Source organism: Crotalus tigris, unplaced genomic scaffold (assembly GCF_016545835.1).
Source record: "Crotalus tigris isolate CLP2741 ecotype Arizona unplaced genomic scaffold, ASM1654583v1 scf7180000024167.7108832, whole genome shotgun sequence".
Taxonomy (NCBI): Eukaryota; Metazoa; Chordata; class Lepidosauria; order Squamata; family Viperidae; genus Crotalus; species Crotalus tigris.
Genome location: NW_024100417.1, coordinates 273,114 through 291,403, shown reverse-complemented (window position 1 = coordinate 291,403; position 18,290 = coordinate 273,114).

The following is an 18,290-nucleotide window of genomic DNA, read 5'->3' as shown; positions in this document are numbered from 1 at the left end:
AATTCTGGGAGTTGAAGTCCACGAGTCATAAAAGAGCCAAGGTTGCCTGCCCCTGGTATAGCTCAATGCTATATACAAGTTAGAAAACAGTCTTCAATTATGATGTCTCAGCACATGAATGTCAAATAAGAGAACTCTTGCTGAAACTATTACTTGCTACTTTCACCTTATAGGTTTTATTTCAGTTTGTATATTTTAGTATCTTACATGCTGAAATGCTATAAAACGTAAAGCAGATTTGAGGCAATAATAAAGAGAGGTGGTAAGTTCATTACCTGTATAATCTCTCTCCTTTGGTCTAGAAATGTTAAAGAGTAAAATGGAAAGATACTATGATGATTCCAAGTGATAAAGAAATAGCATTTCCCCAGTTTAATGCTTTTAACTCAAATTCCAATGTTTTATGCCTGAAGGAAAGGAAATTGATTTCTTGTAGAAGCCAGTAGAAACACTGTTTCCTCACTTATTAATAGTGAGACATATTGCATTTTGGAGATGCTTGTCCAGCTAATAGTTACAACAGAGAAAAAAAATCAACATGGTTACTTTTAATTGTTATTGCAAAAAGACTAATGTGGTTTCTGGCTGCATTAAGAGAATCAACATTTGCAGACCTCAGGAAATAATAGTTCCAGTTCACTCTGCATTTTGAAATAATTGTGTTTTCTTCCGGGCATAGCAGAAACTGGAATAGGCTTAGAGGTGGCCGTAATTGGCATATAGAAAATAATTCTTATGAGAATCATATATTAAAGGAATTGGACTTGTTTAGCTTGGAGAGGGATAAAAGTGAAATATGGTAACCTCTGGAGACTCTAACACAGAAGACTGCAATACTGGGGATCTAATTTACACAGGAATTATGGTGTCCCCATTGGTGGATTAACACAAGCTCCAATTCATCCTTCCAATGTAATTTTGCCTGCAGAAAATGTCTTTTCTCCTGAACTGATTTAATAATGATTGTTTTGGATAATCACAAGGCTTCCAAGTGCTGCCGAATAACAAGCATTGTTCATATAACATGTTTTATTTGGCTACAGTGGGTCCAGGCTCAAATAATGTTTTAGATCAGAGTTCACATAATCCATTAAGCCAGAAAAAAAGACACCAAAGATGAAACTAAACAAATGTGGCATCTTATGCAAATGCAGACCTTAAGATACAGGTAGTCCTTGAATTATGATCACATTTGAGCCCAAAATTTCTGTTGCTAAGTGAAACATTTGTTACCTGAGTTTGCCCCATTTTACAACTTTTCTTGCCACAGTTGTTAAGTGAATCACTGTAGTTGTTAAATTAGTCAAACTGTTGTTAAGTGAATCTGGATTCCCCACTGACTTTGCTTGTCAGAAGTTCGCAAAAGGGGAACATCATAAATATGAGTCAATTACCAAGCGTCTCAATTTTGATCACATGATCATGGATGGGGATGCTCCAACAGGGAATGTGAAAAACTGGTCATAAGTCACTTTTTTCAGTGCTGTTGTAACTTTGAACGGTCACTAAATGAACTGTTGTAAGTCGAGGACTACCTATATATGCGGCAGCAATTGGAGCATGCAACTGCATTATATATAGCTCATCAAAAACCCATTGGCTTTTCTAGACCTCACCCCTAGTCTTTGCACAGGTATAATCAGGCTTCATGTACAATTCGATAATTTGTTGCATTGTTTGATATATTGAACAGAAATGATCATACACATAGAACAATTCTAGCACAGAACATTCCTTGTTCAATACAATAGCACTCTATGTAGAGTTCTGTTTATACAATTTTTTTGAGTGTGGGATTATGTCCTAGAAGGACTTTCTGCCCTCATTTATCTAATTTCAGATGTGGAAAGGAAACATTTTGATATATAATCTTCTATAATGGATATAATATGTGCATGTGCATGTTTATGCATATTTATATGCATATATCTCAGTATTTTCAATAGCTTCAAGAAATTAATGAAATATTTCATATTCTTCTGCTGAGATGATCAGTGATCAGAACACCTGCATGCTTCCCCTATTTTTCAATATCTACTTTACCATCTAGGTGGAGAACAAGATATTCTGGCTTTTCAGCAGAAGAGAAAGTATTTAATGACTACAATCTGAACATTTCCATTTTTTAAAAGACACTGTTTAACCTACTAACCCCCCTCCCTTTAGTTGTTGGTGGAGCCACACAGAAATTAACTTTGCAATTTATTGCATAGGCTGATAATAATTGTCACGAATTAGCTCTGGAAGGATTTGTAGAAAACTTGTTTTCTTTTGAAACTAAAATATATTTTCATTATTCTTTTGTGTTGTGAACATTTAGATAAGAAACACCATGCACACTCGGCGGGGGGGGGGGCAGAAGGATTCTGAATGCTGAGATAATTGCAATTGCAATTATGTGCATATTATTTTAGAAAGTTGGCTTAGCATGTTTATAATGAAACAGAGGATAGTAGTCTTTGGAAGAAGAAATAAAACTGGATGTCAGTCTTACATAGTTGTGCTTTTCTAATTCCTAACAATTCTGGAGGTCCCAAATGGTTTACTTCTTAAAAAATGTTTGGGATAAGTATATCTATCATACTGCAGCAGATGAAAACGATTTCCATGCAACTGTTACTTTATGGGCAACTGTGGCCATTCCATTTGAACACAAAGATAAAACTGATCAGAATTTTGATTGACTCTCCATCAGTAAAATTTATTTATTTATTTATGAGACTTATATACCGCTTTAAGTGCAAGCACTCTCTAAACGGTGTACACCACTCCTGTTTGCAGGAAGAGTTAAGAGTTAAACAACATGCAATGGTACTGTCATAATGTTATATTGGAATAAAAACAGAAAAAATAATTGGAGAAAAGTTTCATTTCTACCCAAACCAGGGACTGAAAGTGGATAATGAGGATTCCTAGCAGTACACAGACCAGGATTTGCTGAGTACAGCAATAAAACATGAGCAAAGAGGTTAATGCAATAAAAGAGATGCTTTATTTATTTATTTGTTTATTTATTTATAAATAAAACCCATATTTCCAGGGTTGTTAAAACTATACTTCAAATAGAAGCAGAAATCAGAGCTATTTGAAGGTGCTTCCATATTTCTTTTTTTAAATTTGGACTACTGGCACAATAAACTGATTGCCATTTTTAACAAGAGTTAAAAGATTAACTGAAGCAATCAAACTGATTACAGTGGGCCGTGAGTGAACTGACTTCAAATGAGATCTTGTCTTCTACAACAGGAGTCCCCAACCCTCGGTCCATGGACTGGGATTGGGCTGCAGCATGCCAGAAACCGGGCCATGCAAACAAGCAAAGCCCTATCCACAGGATCCAGGCAGCATGCGAAACCACATCCCTTCCAGTCCCTGGAAAAATATCTCTTCATGGAACTGGTCACTGGTGCCCCAAAGGTTGGGGGCCGCTGTTCTACAATAACAAATATAGCACTGAGCTCTGGAAGGAAGTTAGCTTTACTAATCCATGGTAGACACAGAGTTAAATTGTTTCAGAAATATGTTTGATTAGTCCCTTAATATTGGTGGCATTTAGCCATTCTAAATAGCTGGGAACTTTCCAACAATCGATTAATATATTTCTTACAAAGAAGCTACAGGTACAAAAAAATTACACATCATTCTAAACTGTAATGTAATTGTTTGGAGCTTACTGCAATGGGTGAAATCAGCCACTGTAGCTTGCTGTTACGTATAAACCAGATCTCTATGGCGCATTCAGCATGCAATGCTTAAAAAAATCCTGCCTTAGCTGGTTATGCAAACTATGTCTCTGTGTGCACTTTTTGTAAAATGTAAGCAATTATCTCTGCATGCTTTCTATAATTCTTGCTGCCAATGGAGTTCCTAAGGAGTCTGACTAGGTACTCTCAAGCCTGGCGCAGTTTAACCCAGAAAGGGTTGAATTTTCCATCCCCATGTAAGAAGTAGGCTATGGTTTCCGGTAGCTGCTGGTTAATGCCTATCAGCTTCACCTGGCCTTGATCCTTTTCCATCAAGCCAAAATCACTGTCTCACTGCCAGTTTGTCCAGGGTCTGGAATAGCAGCTGTTAATTGTTCTACTATTCTTTGCTATAACTGAGTCATCACTCATTCTTACTCTCATATTAAAAGCCTGAATTTCCCAAGGGAAACTTGTCACCTCATCTAGGGAAAAGTACTTGCAAAACATCCAGAGATATGCCAATGGGGAAAGAAAGTGTATTTTAAAAACAGAATACACTGACTTCATTTCTGAATTAATTTATTTTTCTTGACATTAGAAAATAAGCATTGGGCTTCATTATTATTTTATTAATGTACGTGCCACTTAAAACAAAAATAAATATATAATAAGGACAAAATCAAAAGCCTACAGAACAACCTCAGTCATATGGTTATAAAAATGCTTTTCAAATTAAAATTGAATTGATTGGAAAAATAAAAGGCACCTAGCACCAAAAAAGGCTGTTAACAATGGTTCACCAGGTGATCCATTCTAAAAAGAGTGTTCCCCCCCATTTTAACAATCATCTTATTATGTTATTTTAAAATTTTCAGTTTTAACTTTTTTGGGTATACCAAGGTTGAAAGGCAAGAGATTAATACAGTAACATAGATCAACTTATATATACATTAACTTAATAAACAAATAAATGGAGTACTAATCAAGAAAATCCACACTTCAAAACTCATTTCAAAAAAGTACCCCCAGAAGATGATCTTATGATATGGATAAGTATATAAAGCTTAATAACAGTTCTTCAAATTTCAATTGCTTCGCAGATGGCAAAGCATTGTTGTAATCTTGCTATTAACAATCTTGCTGTTTATGTTGGAATAATTATAAATTTGGGTTTATTTTCAAGGCAGTTCCATGTATAATGATATTTCAATGTTCCAAAAGAGAAATTTCCAGATAACCATAGATAGTTATCAATTATACTTCATCAATAGAGTTGTAATACATATTTCAGTCTAATTTAGCATTTCTCAATCTCAACAACCTTAAGATATGTGGACTTCAACTTCCAGAATTCCCCAGCCAGCATGCCATGAAATGACATAAAGATGAATAATAAGTCTTCTAAAACTGGATTGTTCATCCTCCTCCTATTTCCAAGATTTGGCTATTTCTTCAATAAAATGTTATAAAGTAATTTATCCAAAAGCATTACTTAATATCATACGTACATAGCTAGGATTTCTTTTCTCTTTTTACTTCACAGGGCCCCAAAGGCATTCACAGACCCCAATAGTTTCATATCATGGTGATGCCACCCAAAACCTGTCCTTTTCTAAACTACATACAGCATCAAAACACATCCACAAAATGGGCAGGGCATGAACATTGTTTCATCATTTCTCTCCCCCCTCCCACCCTGTGCAGATACCACTGCTTAATTATGGAACTGGGTCTGAGCCCCCAGGTTTTTTTTTTAATATTTAGATTTACTGTATATATTGCAATGCTACCTTTTCTTGGGCTTTTTATATGGTTATTGTTTCTAGGCTGATTTTAGTTTTTGCAGTTTTTAACTCCCTCCCCTTTTTTTCTATCCAAATAAGCTCACAAACATTTATCTAACTTATTTGTGTCTATCAACAGCAGGCAGGTGCCCTTGCATGGATACTATGTTTGTAATAGCATGCACATTTTATGTTATCTCTGACACAATAGATTGCCTTTACGACCATCAGATTAGAGTAGCTTAGGCTGCCAACTTCTGGTAAAGATTCTTAAACACTGTGGAATGGGCAGGAACTTGTAAAAATATAAATGCATCCCAGTGAATGCGAAGGGCTGTGGCAGGAAAGCTGGTTGGAATGGGAGGTTCCTGCATAACATCCTTTCACCTAGTAACCTACTCAGAAACTGTCCTGTTTCCTAAAGATTAGCAATTGAATGACAAACACAGCCTTCCCCAATAGAGACTGGTTTTATTGCAACTGTTCAGATGGCTCAGAAGGAAGAATGTCAGGCTAAAGCATACTAGGTCTTCTCTATAGTTTAATGCCATTCCAGATAATCTCTTCCAGACTGGTGGTTCTCTGGATTTTGCTCCCGATTCTCTCACCACAAGCCCTCTTTGCCTTAGGTTGAAATATTGAGCCAATGGGGTCAGTTGCTCTTCTCTCTGACAATAGGCATATGAATTCCTGATGTCCTTGTCACTTCCTTCCTCACTGCATACTAACCACAAGGTTTCCCAGTCATATAAAGCTTGTGAATTCCAATGAATAATGGAAAGGACATATTCTAAGTCTGTGGTCACTTTAAGGTTAATCTCTAGCTTCATAGGAAGGGAAGCAAGACTTGTTTTCCCCTTCCCAAAAGTTGGCAGTGATCTGAAGTCTGTTTTGGATTGTGATCTAGCTCCAAAGTTGGTGTATCCATTGCATACAATACATAAGCCACACAGAGATGTGGCAAATTGAACTCTAACTTGTACTACCTACCTTTGTGATTCCCTGTCTGGAACTGCCACTCTAATCAATCTAAGGCACGAGTATCAAACTTGCCACGTCATGTGACGTGTCGTGACGTAACATGACTTTTTTTGCATTGCCAGAGCTGGGATGGGCATGGCCTCTGTATGATGCAACTGGCAGTTTGACACCCCTGATTAAAGGCTTGCAAGAGGTTTATTGCCTCAACCAGCTGCCTCATTAAGAGCCACAAAAATACACCATGAAGTTGCTCTACAGTCTGCTGCTGTGGCCATTACAAGTAATTCTCATTTGGCAACTGTCTTGTTTAGCGACTGCTCTTAGTTACAACAGTGATAAAAAAGTAACTTTGTGACCAATTGTCACGATTACAACCTTCACAGGACTGTAATGCAAAGGAAAGCTGAAGTAAGATTTAAAAAAGCATAGTTGCAGTTTTACTTAGTGACCACTTCATTTATAAATCGAGTTGCTGGTCACAATTGTAGTTGCTAAACAAGGAATACCTATACACAGCACCAGACTTCCTTCCAAATAGGGGCACTGCCATTATTATGTATCAGACATAGTGCTCTCTAAAAAACTGTTTTGCTCCTGCTGCTAGCACCCAATTTGTCTCCTGAGCACTAAGGGGTTAGATCCCACAAAATAACACCACTGTAGCTGAAACTGCCTTAATGGAGGGAGTCTTCTCTAAGCCCAAATGAACATGTTTTTTTTTTCAATTAATATAACTTTTTTGAGGGTGGACTTAGATTCTCTTTCCCAATGCAGTGGACCAGGTCACCTTCTGTTTTGTATAGCAATAGCAAGAGCACTTAAAAATTATATAGCGCTTCACTGTGCTTTACAGCCCTCTCTAAATGGTTTACAGAATCAGCATATTGCCCCCAACAATCTGGGTCCTCATTTTACTGACCATGGAAGGACGGAAGGCTGAGTCAACCTTGAGCTGGATAGGATCGAACTGCTGGCAGTCAGCAGAATTAGCCTGCAGTACTGTGCTACCGCTGTGCCTACAGTGGACTAGGTTACTTGCTATTTTGTATGTGCCTACACAGTTTCTTAACAATTTCACACTTGGAAAACATTTTGCCAATTGGTTTTAACAAAACTGTCATTCATAGCAAATGGCAAATTGTGTTGCAGTAAAAATAAAACCTGTCATAAAGTTAGTGACTGCCTCTGTTATTGTATATAATCTATTGTTGATTGTACTGTATGTTTTGCCAAGTAACAGGGCAATGATCTGGTACCCAGGCAACTGGATCATTTGGAACCAGAGACAATGAACACTCCAATAATAAAGGAATTTTGAACTTTATTATTGGCTCAAGCATTGAAAAGCATAACACAAAAAGTATACATACTTGATGTGACTAAAGATTAAGCTTTAGAATGTATTTTTGACCAGAATTGTATGATGAGGCTTTAAATATTTGTTTATAAGGGAGGAGAGATTTCTTCTGCATTATGTGTTAGAGAAAATGTTACTTTAGATTATAAAACTGAAATTTTAAATTAAGCTTAAAATATATGTGTTAATATTTCTAGTAACTCTCAAGAGACTTCGGTTGATCAGGATTGAATGATGTGTCTTTGTAATGTGACTGTTGGCAAGGGATGAGATATGGGAAGAAGAGATTTTTTTTTTTTAATTGAGGTACCAGAGAAGGTGTCAAGTTAGCTAAATTGTTTATATTTGTCTGGAGGGAGGAGGGAGTCATCTTGAATATATATATATCTTTTCTTTCTCTTCTTTTTTCACTTTTCTTCTTCTTTTCTTTACTTTTTATAATTGTCTTAGTCTGTATTACCGTAGCTTTTTTATTTTTGTATTAGTAAACTTTAATAAATTTATTTTAAAAAATAATGATGGGGCTACAATGATGCAACTTAAGTTTATATTTGGTGTGGCTGAGCCTTGGTGGTTAGAATGCAGTGTTGCAGGCTAACACTGCAGGCTAACTCAGCATTCCCACTTCCAGCAGTTCGATTCTGACCGCTCAAGGTTGACTCAGTCTTCCATCCTTCTGAGGTCAGTAAAATGAGGCCCCAGATTGTTGGGGGTTATATGTAAACCACTTAGAGAAGGCTGTAAAGCTCTGAAAAAGCAGTATATAACTCTAAGTGCTATTGCTATATGTGTGTTGCATGTACTGTATAAAAGGCAGAGCTTCAATCACAAAACTATGGTGACCATCTTGACATTTTTGATGGCATGCTGCAGATAATTGCTAAACATGAACATGAGCTTATTACCACCAAAGGGCATTTTAAACTTTATTTATTGGTCCTATGCTTGATAAGTGCCTATATGTCCCTTTATATCACAAATCCCCACCATAGGACATTGAGAAATTACAGGCATATGTTTGCATTTTAGTATGGTTCTATAAATCCACTGTTCTCTACAAAGTCTAAGGAACCAATTATAATTTCATAATGCTTTGCTTGGATTTCCCAATGATTTGCTTGAGTGTAGTGGAAAAATAAGATTGTTGAAAATGAAGTCCTGTTCTACATAAGCAAATTAGGGCCTTTTCACACAGTAGCAGAAAACTAAACCAGTATAATGTTTGCTGTCCCCATTGCTGAACCCAATCCTGCCTCAAATGCCTGTGTTTTGATTCACTGTTAAAAGATGCTGTCCCGATCATGTGTGCCAGGGCATCACATGGAACATAATTGCTTGAGTCCTTAGTTTTGCTGATCTTCTTCTTCAGTATGTCATCAGAATGTGAAGAAACAGCTATCAATCCTGACATAGCAAGAGCAGTAAGACTACAGATTTAACTGTAGGGCTTTCTCATCACCTTATCTTCCTGGGCATTTTTGCTATGTACTGTCTGTTACAACCTGAGCTGAAGTTTGTTAGGTATTTTTTAAAGAGTATCAGGGTCATTAAGCTGAGTCATACACAACATTTTTACTTAGAATTTCTCCTCCCTTCCGTTTCTTTCTTGATTGAAGCAACACATGCAGACTTCTGTTTTCTGTTGTATTTGGAAGGCAATGGGGTGCTTCAAAGTTCAGCTGGAAGGTCTAGGAGACTAGGAATAAAATCCAAAGTTTCTCCTTTGTGTCTTTTCCTGCATAGCCCTTTTTTGTAGAGGAAGTCTCTACAAGTACAAATACAGCAATATAAAGAACTATTGATGAATCTCTTTGTTTTGTTTCTTTCTCTCTCTTTTTTAGGTTACATTTTATTACCCTAAACATCTTCTCTAGGGGGAGGGTAAATATAGCATGAAGAATTCTATAGAAAGCCCATCTTTCTTAGACTATATTGTACTTTGGAGTCAATGCTGAATTCATTGGAGTGGGAGAAATTTTCCCCCAGAAGCCAAGAATTCCTTCTTTTATATATTTTTTCCTCCCTAGAGAATTCTTTCTCTCAGATTTGGCTAGGAAGACAAAAGAGCTCAGTGTTTCGTCTGTTCCTTTAAATACAGAGTTGTTTTCACTTTCACATTGTTGGCTGTTTTATCTCCAAATGTTTTTTTGACATTGATAGTTTAATACCAGATGATATGTAATGCAAAAAATTATTGTTAATTGTTACATGCAGATTAGTGCCCTGATATTTCATTCAGTGAAAGTTATTATATTTTGTCTCACTAAAGTTTAACAAAATCATACATGAGTTTCAAAAGGGCATGGTGGTTGGGGAGAAAAAGCTGGGATGGTAATTCAGCTACATATTTACTATGGACAACAAACAGGGTTCAGATCTTTTAAAATTTTCTCCCATTTCAGGGTGATATAAAGAAAAGGAAAGAATCCACAACATTGCAACTATCTTTAGTCCAGTTTATAGTAGATGGTTGGTCTAAACCAGGGGTAGGCAACCTTGCCTCTTTTATGACTTGTGGACTTCAACTCTCAGAATTCCTGAGCCAGCCATGCTGGCTCAGGAATTCTGGGAGTTGAAGTCTACGAATCATAAAAGAGCCAAGGTTGCCTACCCCTGGTCTAAACTATGATGGGCAAACTTTGGATGATTTGAGAATGTGATGGTCACAGTGGGAAGATAATAGTGCAAACTAGGCAGGGAGTGGGTTGTGATTTGTCCATTTTGGGGGGGATTTTCTGGAAGAAAGGATGGAGTTGGAGTTATCTTCTTTCTTTGTAGTCATCTTATTTTAGAATGCATGCTACAGATTTTCAACTTCATAGATCAGGAAATATATTGTTGACTATATCAGCAGCTGTAGCACCAAAACCTGGATTTGGAGTAATGTAACCCCAGGACTGTAATGATGCTAAGAAAAAGACTCAGGCATGTCTTGAGCAGAGGTTTGAAGCTGCAGAACACAGCTTCACAAACTCTGAGTTTATTGTTTCTTATATACTTTTTACATACATAGGCTTTACCATTAACTGCTGACATTTTACATTTAGAAGTTTAATCTTTAGCTGTTGACATAAAGTAATTGAAAAATTCCTTCATATAAGCAATTATTTTCTAGTAACATATTACCTGCTGAGAGCAGGTAAAAACAAATACAGGTAAATTAGAAAAGGAGAAAGAACTGATAAAGACAAGAAGAGATAAAGACAGGAAGAGATAATGGGGAACTTAAAGCATATTATTTATTTAGGTAGGTAAGATATTAAGTCAAAAGGGGGTGATCTTTTGGCTGCTTCCTTGGGACAAAGGGTATCAAAAGATTATGGGGTTTGTGGGGGGGAATGCATGGCAGTTTGCTGCGTGTGCAAATTCCCCCCCACAGGACTAGTAAGAGTCAGTTTGGCATGGTGGTTAAGTTACTAGGCTAGAAACCAGAAGACTGTGAGTTCCAGTTCTGCCTTAGGGATGAAGACAGTTTTATGACCGTGGGCCAGTCACTCTCTCTCAGTCCCAAGAAAGAAGCAATGGCAAACCACTTCTGAAAAACTTACCAAAAAACTTGCAGGGACTAGTCCAGGTGATTACCAGGAGTCAACACTGATTCAAAGGTACCAACCCCCACAATCAGGACCATGTTTCCATTCAAGGTCCTTAAGAAGCCACTGGAGTTGAGGAAATTAGATATTAATAGTAATATTTTCTTCAAAAAGTTGCCTTCCTTTTTACAGAGCATGCCTTTCAAGAAACATAGTCTCATTTATATTTTCTTGCCCTCTCTTCTTTCCCTTTTCAAACATGTCCTCCAATGTTGTGACAATAGTGACTTTAAAAAAGGGTAGATGAATTCCACTCAAGTAGCTGGTGTAGAATAATTTACACCATGTTATTCCCCCTGCAATTATTAACACACTAAACTGAGTTTTTTTATTTTTATTCTTTTTTTCCTCCAACATTTTACATTAGTTGTTTCCAATCTAGCCCATTTTTATTAGTACCCAGCTCTTTAATGTGGCAGCATATGCCAGCCAAGGTGGGCATCATTCTTTCCTATATGACTTTAGACTAGAGCTAAGATAGTTGTGCCTAAATCTAGTAGAGTGATCTGTGTAATCTTGAAAGGATACCCAGTTAAATGCAACTACGGACAGAGTGGCACAATCTAAGTGATTCAGGAAAGGCTGTTTGCACAAAGTGGTGGACTTTGCAGCCAGAGGAAAGGCCAGTCCTCTGAGGATTCACATCTTGAAAAGCTTCCTTGTGAGGGATTGCACATGGAAAAAGAATGTGGCAGAGCCAACAAAAGAGACAGTGTCTTGGAGACCAATGACTCTGCTGCCATAACCACCCTGAGTCACTCTGAGATGCTTTTGAAGCTACTCCCTTTCCTGAGACACTCCTGTTTTAATGTAGTGTATTCTGTAGTCTACATGGACTGAGGAAGGAAATACATTTATAGATCCTCTCTTTTTTTCTCTTTGAATTATAGGGCTGGAAATATCAAAGAGTACATTACTTTTGGGCCTGACAGTTAAGCTTTTTGATCAATCTGGTTCATATGTTTTTCAAAATGATAAATACATGTAATCAACATGTGATCACAGAGAAAAATCTATCCATTTTTGCTACGATACAATTGACACATAATCAATGTGTGAGTTTCCCTTGTCTGTCATCAGCATCTTTTTCCTCAGTGATCCCTACATTCTTCTTTGTAACGTTTGGCTCTGCAAACAAATCCTTTAGTTTTGATTCTTAATAAGCTTCTCCATACTTCCCCCAAGAGCAGATGTTTTTTCTCATAAATACAGGTAGACCTCAACTTACAACAGTTTGTTTAGTGACTGTTCAAAGTTATAATGGCACTGAAAAAAGTGACTTATGACTATTTTCCACATTTACGACCATTGCAGCATCATGTGATCAAAATTTGGATGCCTGGCAACTGGCTCATATTTATGACGGTTGCAATGTCCCATAGTCATGTGATCATCTTTTGCGATCTTCTGACAAGCAAAGTCAATGGGGAAGCTATCTGACTACCTTAACAACTGCAGTGATTCACTTAACATCTGTAGCAAGAAAGATCATAAAATGGGGCAAAACCCATTTAACAAATGTCTCACCTAGCAACAGACATTTTGGACTCAATTGTAGTCGTAGGTTGAGGACTATCTGTATGTTATTAAATTATGGTGCCACAAAGCATGAAATCTTTTGAGAGTTGGATCTTTTGTTTATTGAAATATTCAATGACTTCATCAGAGATGATGGGGATATATAGCAAACAAAACATGTGCTTCATATTAGAACTGCATACACAAATTTGTATCGTATTCTGCACAGAGCCCTTGGTAAACAATGACTTGGGTCAGGTTACATGCATACAGATATGGGCAGATTTCCAAATTCATTGCAAAGTTAGAATAAATGATGAAAGGCAGTAAAAAGTGGAAAAATACCTTTAAACTTTTTTTTTTACAGAAACAACAGGTGTTAATTTAATATTATGATGTGAATCAACAAACTCTGAAACTAGCTAAGGTGTCAGATTCTGCTCAAATAGCTATCTCAGTCTGTCGCAATCGTTTTTCCCAGTTTTCTATTCAAATTTAATACTTGGACTGAGACAGGTACTGCAGCTTAGCCATACAATAGAAGACCTTTGTGTTAATTTTTATCTTTCCAAACCAAGAAGCTTCTTTAATCTCAGCCATGACCTTTCAACTAGAATTTCATAGCTGCATCTACAAAGTACTCTAGTTGATTGGTTGGTTGGTTGATTGATTATGTGCCATTTGACAGGGTCAAATCTTGACAACCACATACATTTTCTCCATGACAATATGTCTCTAACTTAGTCTTTCAGGTCTTCCAATGGTGCACCCTTACCCCTGTACCTGAGTCCATTCACCTTATTGCTGGTCAACTCCTTCTCTTTTTTTCCATCTTTCCCAGCACTGCAGCCTTCTCCAGAGAGCTACAGTAGGCCAATGACATTTAGTGAGTTTCTATGGCTGAGGATGAACTTGAAACTGGTTGTTCCTGGTGTAGTGCCCTAATCATAATACATGAGTGTACATTAATCATCATAAATTATAAAATATCTCTCAAATAGCTTTCCTTCATATTAATTTTTCAAAATTATTTTACAAACTATCATACCAATACATACAGAATTACAAATTCTTTTTGTTTACAAATTACATACAGTATTACAAAACCAGATGAGAGGGCCACTAGTTTTATTATTATTATTAATTAGGGATCATCACACAGTCAGCCAGATGTTCAGACTGGATTTGGCATTTTGTCTACCTATCGAGTCCTTACCAAGGACCTAGGATAGGCAGATGTGGATGTTTGATGGTATTACAAATATCGTCGCAGGATGGAAGCAGTTCCTAGTAAGGCTGCCTTTTGCAATTGACTAATAGCAAATTTGTCAATGCCAATGGCGTTCAAGTGGTGTAGGTCTTTGTATTTTGTTATCTTCTCCAGTTCTTTCTTGTCTATTCTGCTGTCTCCAGGCACTGCCACGTCCACTATCCAGACTTTTTTGTCTTTCTTATCGACAATTGTTAAGTCTGGGGTGTTATGTTGCAGGTGCTTGTCTGTTTGAATTCTGAAGTCCCAGAGCAGTTTAATTTTATCATTTTCTATAACTTTCTCTATTTTATGATCCCACCAGTTTTTGCTTAGAGGCAAATGATATTTCTTGCAGATCTCCCAATGCACCATTGTTACTACTTTATTATGCCGCTGTTTGTAGTCAGTCTGTGAGATCTTCTTGCAGCAGCTTACCAGGTGGTCCACTGTTGTTGTTGTTGTTATTATTATTATTGTTTGGTGGAGGGCAATGGGATTTTTGTTACAGAAGGACCAATGGCAAGTCAGAGGCCAGGGAAATGGATTGTTTTTCTTATTCGTCAGAAAGCAAGCAAGCACTGATTGGCTTATAGTGTTCCTGCAAGTTCTTTGTGGGGGTAGGAAGTGAAAATCCTGAGATTCCTTCCAGATGATGGGAAACGAAAGACAATCCCAGAATAGGACAAGAGCCTCGCAGCTGTACTATTTTTATGTAATCTAATCAAGCAGGACAAGGTGAGAAACACAATGCTTGATTTGTGCATGAATTGCTTTAATGGAATCTCAGTGGAGAACAAGAGAAGCCAATGAACATAATAGTAATCAAGAATCTGAAATAGGTCTCATAGAAGAAAGCACCTTATCACCACAGAATGCAGGACAGAGAAAAACATCACATTACAGGAAGACAGATTTTGATTGATTTTTATAATAATAAGAGCAGGTTGACCTTGGAACTAATTAATCAAATGGGGCGAGTTCCCTCTGCTTGGATATGTTCTACAGAGGCTGGATGACCATCTGTTGGGGATGGTTTAATTTGAATTTTTGGACAGCACAGAAGAATGGATTCAGTGGTCAAATGGTTCTATTATTTAAAATTAATTAAACAAGAAAGTAAAGTTCCAAAGGCATTTTCAGGGAATGACTGCTGTTATTGAAGTTTAGGATTCTACAAGGGAAGCTCACATCGTACTTGGTCATGAGGTAGCCTCTGTGACCTTGACTGAGGGTTGTAACAAAAAAAAAAATAGATGGGGTACATGTGGAAGGAAGTCATGCTTGGTGGCCTCAGATCCTTAAGAGTAGCATAAAATGTAACAGGGATTGTGTGTACTGTACTGTACTGTACTGCAGTGTTTCCCAAACTTGACAATTTTAAGGCATGAGGACTTCAACTCCCAGAATTCCACAGCCAGCAACGCTGGCTGTGGAATTCTGGGAGTTGAAGTCCACATGCCTTAAAATTGTCAAGTTTGGGAAACACTGCTGTACTGTATGACTGTTGAAATGTTCAGTATAGTTCGTAAAAGTGAGATCCACTTTCAAGAACAGCAGTGCAACTAAAGCCTACCTTAATTCTGACTATTTTCTGGGATAAATGTTTCGAAATTTGCCTTGATCTAAAAAAAAAAAAAAAAACAACCCAGCAATCTTTCTTGACAGACCTGAATTTTCAGTTTCCCTAGAGAAACAGCCTCACGTGATTTCCCAGGTCTGCCATATCTAGGAAGGGAGAAAAAATAGAACAGCGAATAATTGTGAAGTCCAACATCGGTTTCTTTGTTCTCGAAAAGAATGGAATCTATTTTTAAATATGTTTGTTATTACAGCAGTGACAAGGTAAATGGAAAACCAGCATATAAAAATGTAGATCAGAGGAGGATCCTATCTGTTATGGAACTTGCTAGGCTTCTCCAGGGAAGTGCTGCATGGGCACTGTCACTAAAGGATTGCTATGGCAGTATAGCTACTCAAAAATAGTATCCAGAAGGTAAACAAAGCATTTGGCTACAGCTGTTTCCCTCTTCACTTTCTAAAAATGCTTTTAGGTTCTACATAGCAGGGCTTTTCAACCTTTTCACAGATTGTACCGCTTCTAGGTTATGGCAATATTCGAGTACCACCAGTCGCCTAGCAAGGTGATTAAAAAAACAAAGAAAAGAAAAAGAAAAAAGTGAGAAAATAGAGGTAATCCTTGACTTACGACAGTTTGCTTAGTGACTGTTAAAAGTTACAACGGCATTGAAAAAGTGACTTATGACCATTTTTCACACTTATGACCATTGCAGCATCCCCAGGGTCATGTGATTTACATTCAGCTGCTTGGGAACTGATTCATATGTATGATGGCCACATTGTCATGTGATCCCCTTTTGCAACCTTCTGACAAGCAAAGTCAATGGGGAAAACAGATTGACTTAACAACCATGTTACTAATTTAACAACTGCAGTGATTCACTTAACAAATGTGGCAAGAAAAGTTGTAAAATGGGGCAAAACTCATTTAACAAATTTCTCCCCCCTCTTCCCTTTATATCCTCCTCTCTCCCCCTCCTTTTATATCCCCTCTTCTTTCCTTCTCCTCCTTTTATATCCTTTCCTCTCTCCCTCCCCTCCTTTTCTCTTCAGTGCAGGTCCAGCTAACTTCTCTTCCCAAGGCTGTGTCTTTTTTTTCTCTTCCTCTCCCACCAAAACCTCCTCCTTTTATATCCTCTCCTCTCTCTCCCCTCCTCCTCTTCTCTTCTGGGTATACCAGAAGCGCTGATCAGCATATAGCTACCTGCGCTTATCCTGGGGCTTCTGCTGAGCCCTGCAGCTCCAGCTGACTCTCCCTCAGACTTGTGTTGCACTGCTGCTGCTTCAGCTCATTCCCCCCTCGCTGCATTTTTCTAGGATGGTCACATACCACCTGCCAGGTGCCAAAGTACCACCAGTGGTCAAAAAGCCATGCTATATAGAACTCAGAAGTTAAACTTGAGACTGATGGTTTGTTCTAGTTTAGAGCATGGTAGTTTATGATGTTTTCTTTTTTGAAAGATAAGGCATAGGATTTGGCAGTTATAAAAGCAGTATTCTTCAAATGAAGTCCACATAGCTTCAAGATGTGTAAAACCTGTAATGATTTGTTTCTCATTAGTTTGGACATGAGGACAGATAATCTGTTGTGGGTGTGATTAAAGGGGTATTTTAGAACTGCTGGGAGGTGCAGGCATGTTCTTTCCTATTGGGTCTCTAGCCAACTATTACTGCTGTAGTTATTTCTTTTCCAGCGTTATCCTCCCTGATAGTCACTTTGTTCATACCAACTAACTCTCCTTCTCCCTATTTTTTAATTCTAATTTCTCTCTAAGCTTCCAGCAAGGTGGAGAAGAACAGATCTCCATTATTTTATTTGGGGAAGAAGAGCTGTATTATTACTAATAGGATTTTACAGGAATTGGACATTTCCTGATGTTTAATAATCTACTTGGAACAAAAGGACATTCTGCTTTAGCATTGGTGCACCAAATTCCTCTTAATGTTCCAAAAATAATGTTGTGAAATGGAAACTTATAGTTCTTTCCTTAGTTCCCCCCCCCACTCTTGTATTTGTCAGTTTCAATCACTTCACCTCCTCCTCCTCAGTAACAAGCTATTTAATTTCAATTCTCATTTGCTTCATGACCTACAATAATGGCACGGTTTGCTTTTCTCCTCCCTGGGGTTATTTCTGCCTGGTTCCTTCCCCCATTTCTTTATTTTATGCTATTTTCAGCTGGGAGAAGACCAAAAGGGCTATAGGTGGAGGAGCAGTCAAACCAGTCCGAAGAAGCTCCTCAGGGTCCTATAGTGGGGTCCATTCCATTCATGCTGTGCTGCCCTGATCACAGATGCAGGAAATATTATGCCAGCATTGTTTGTATTTCTCAGGAATGGGTGGAGACGATTTAAGCTGATTGTGGGGCAAGGAGTTAGAAAGAACAAAAGTCTAGGATAAATGTGATTGTTTATTCTGAACGTTTATAATCCAGCAATATAGGTAGTCTTCAACTTACAGCAGTTCATTTAATGACCGTCTGAAGTTACAACGCACTGAAAAAAGTGACTTATGACCATTTTTCCTCTTACTTTCCATGT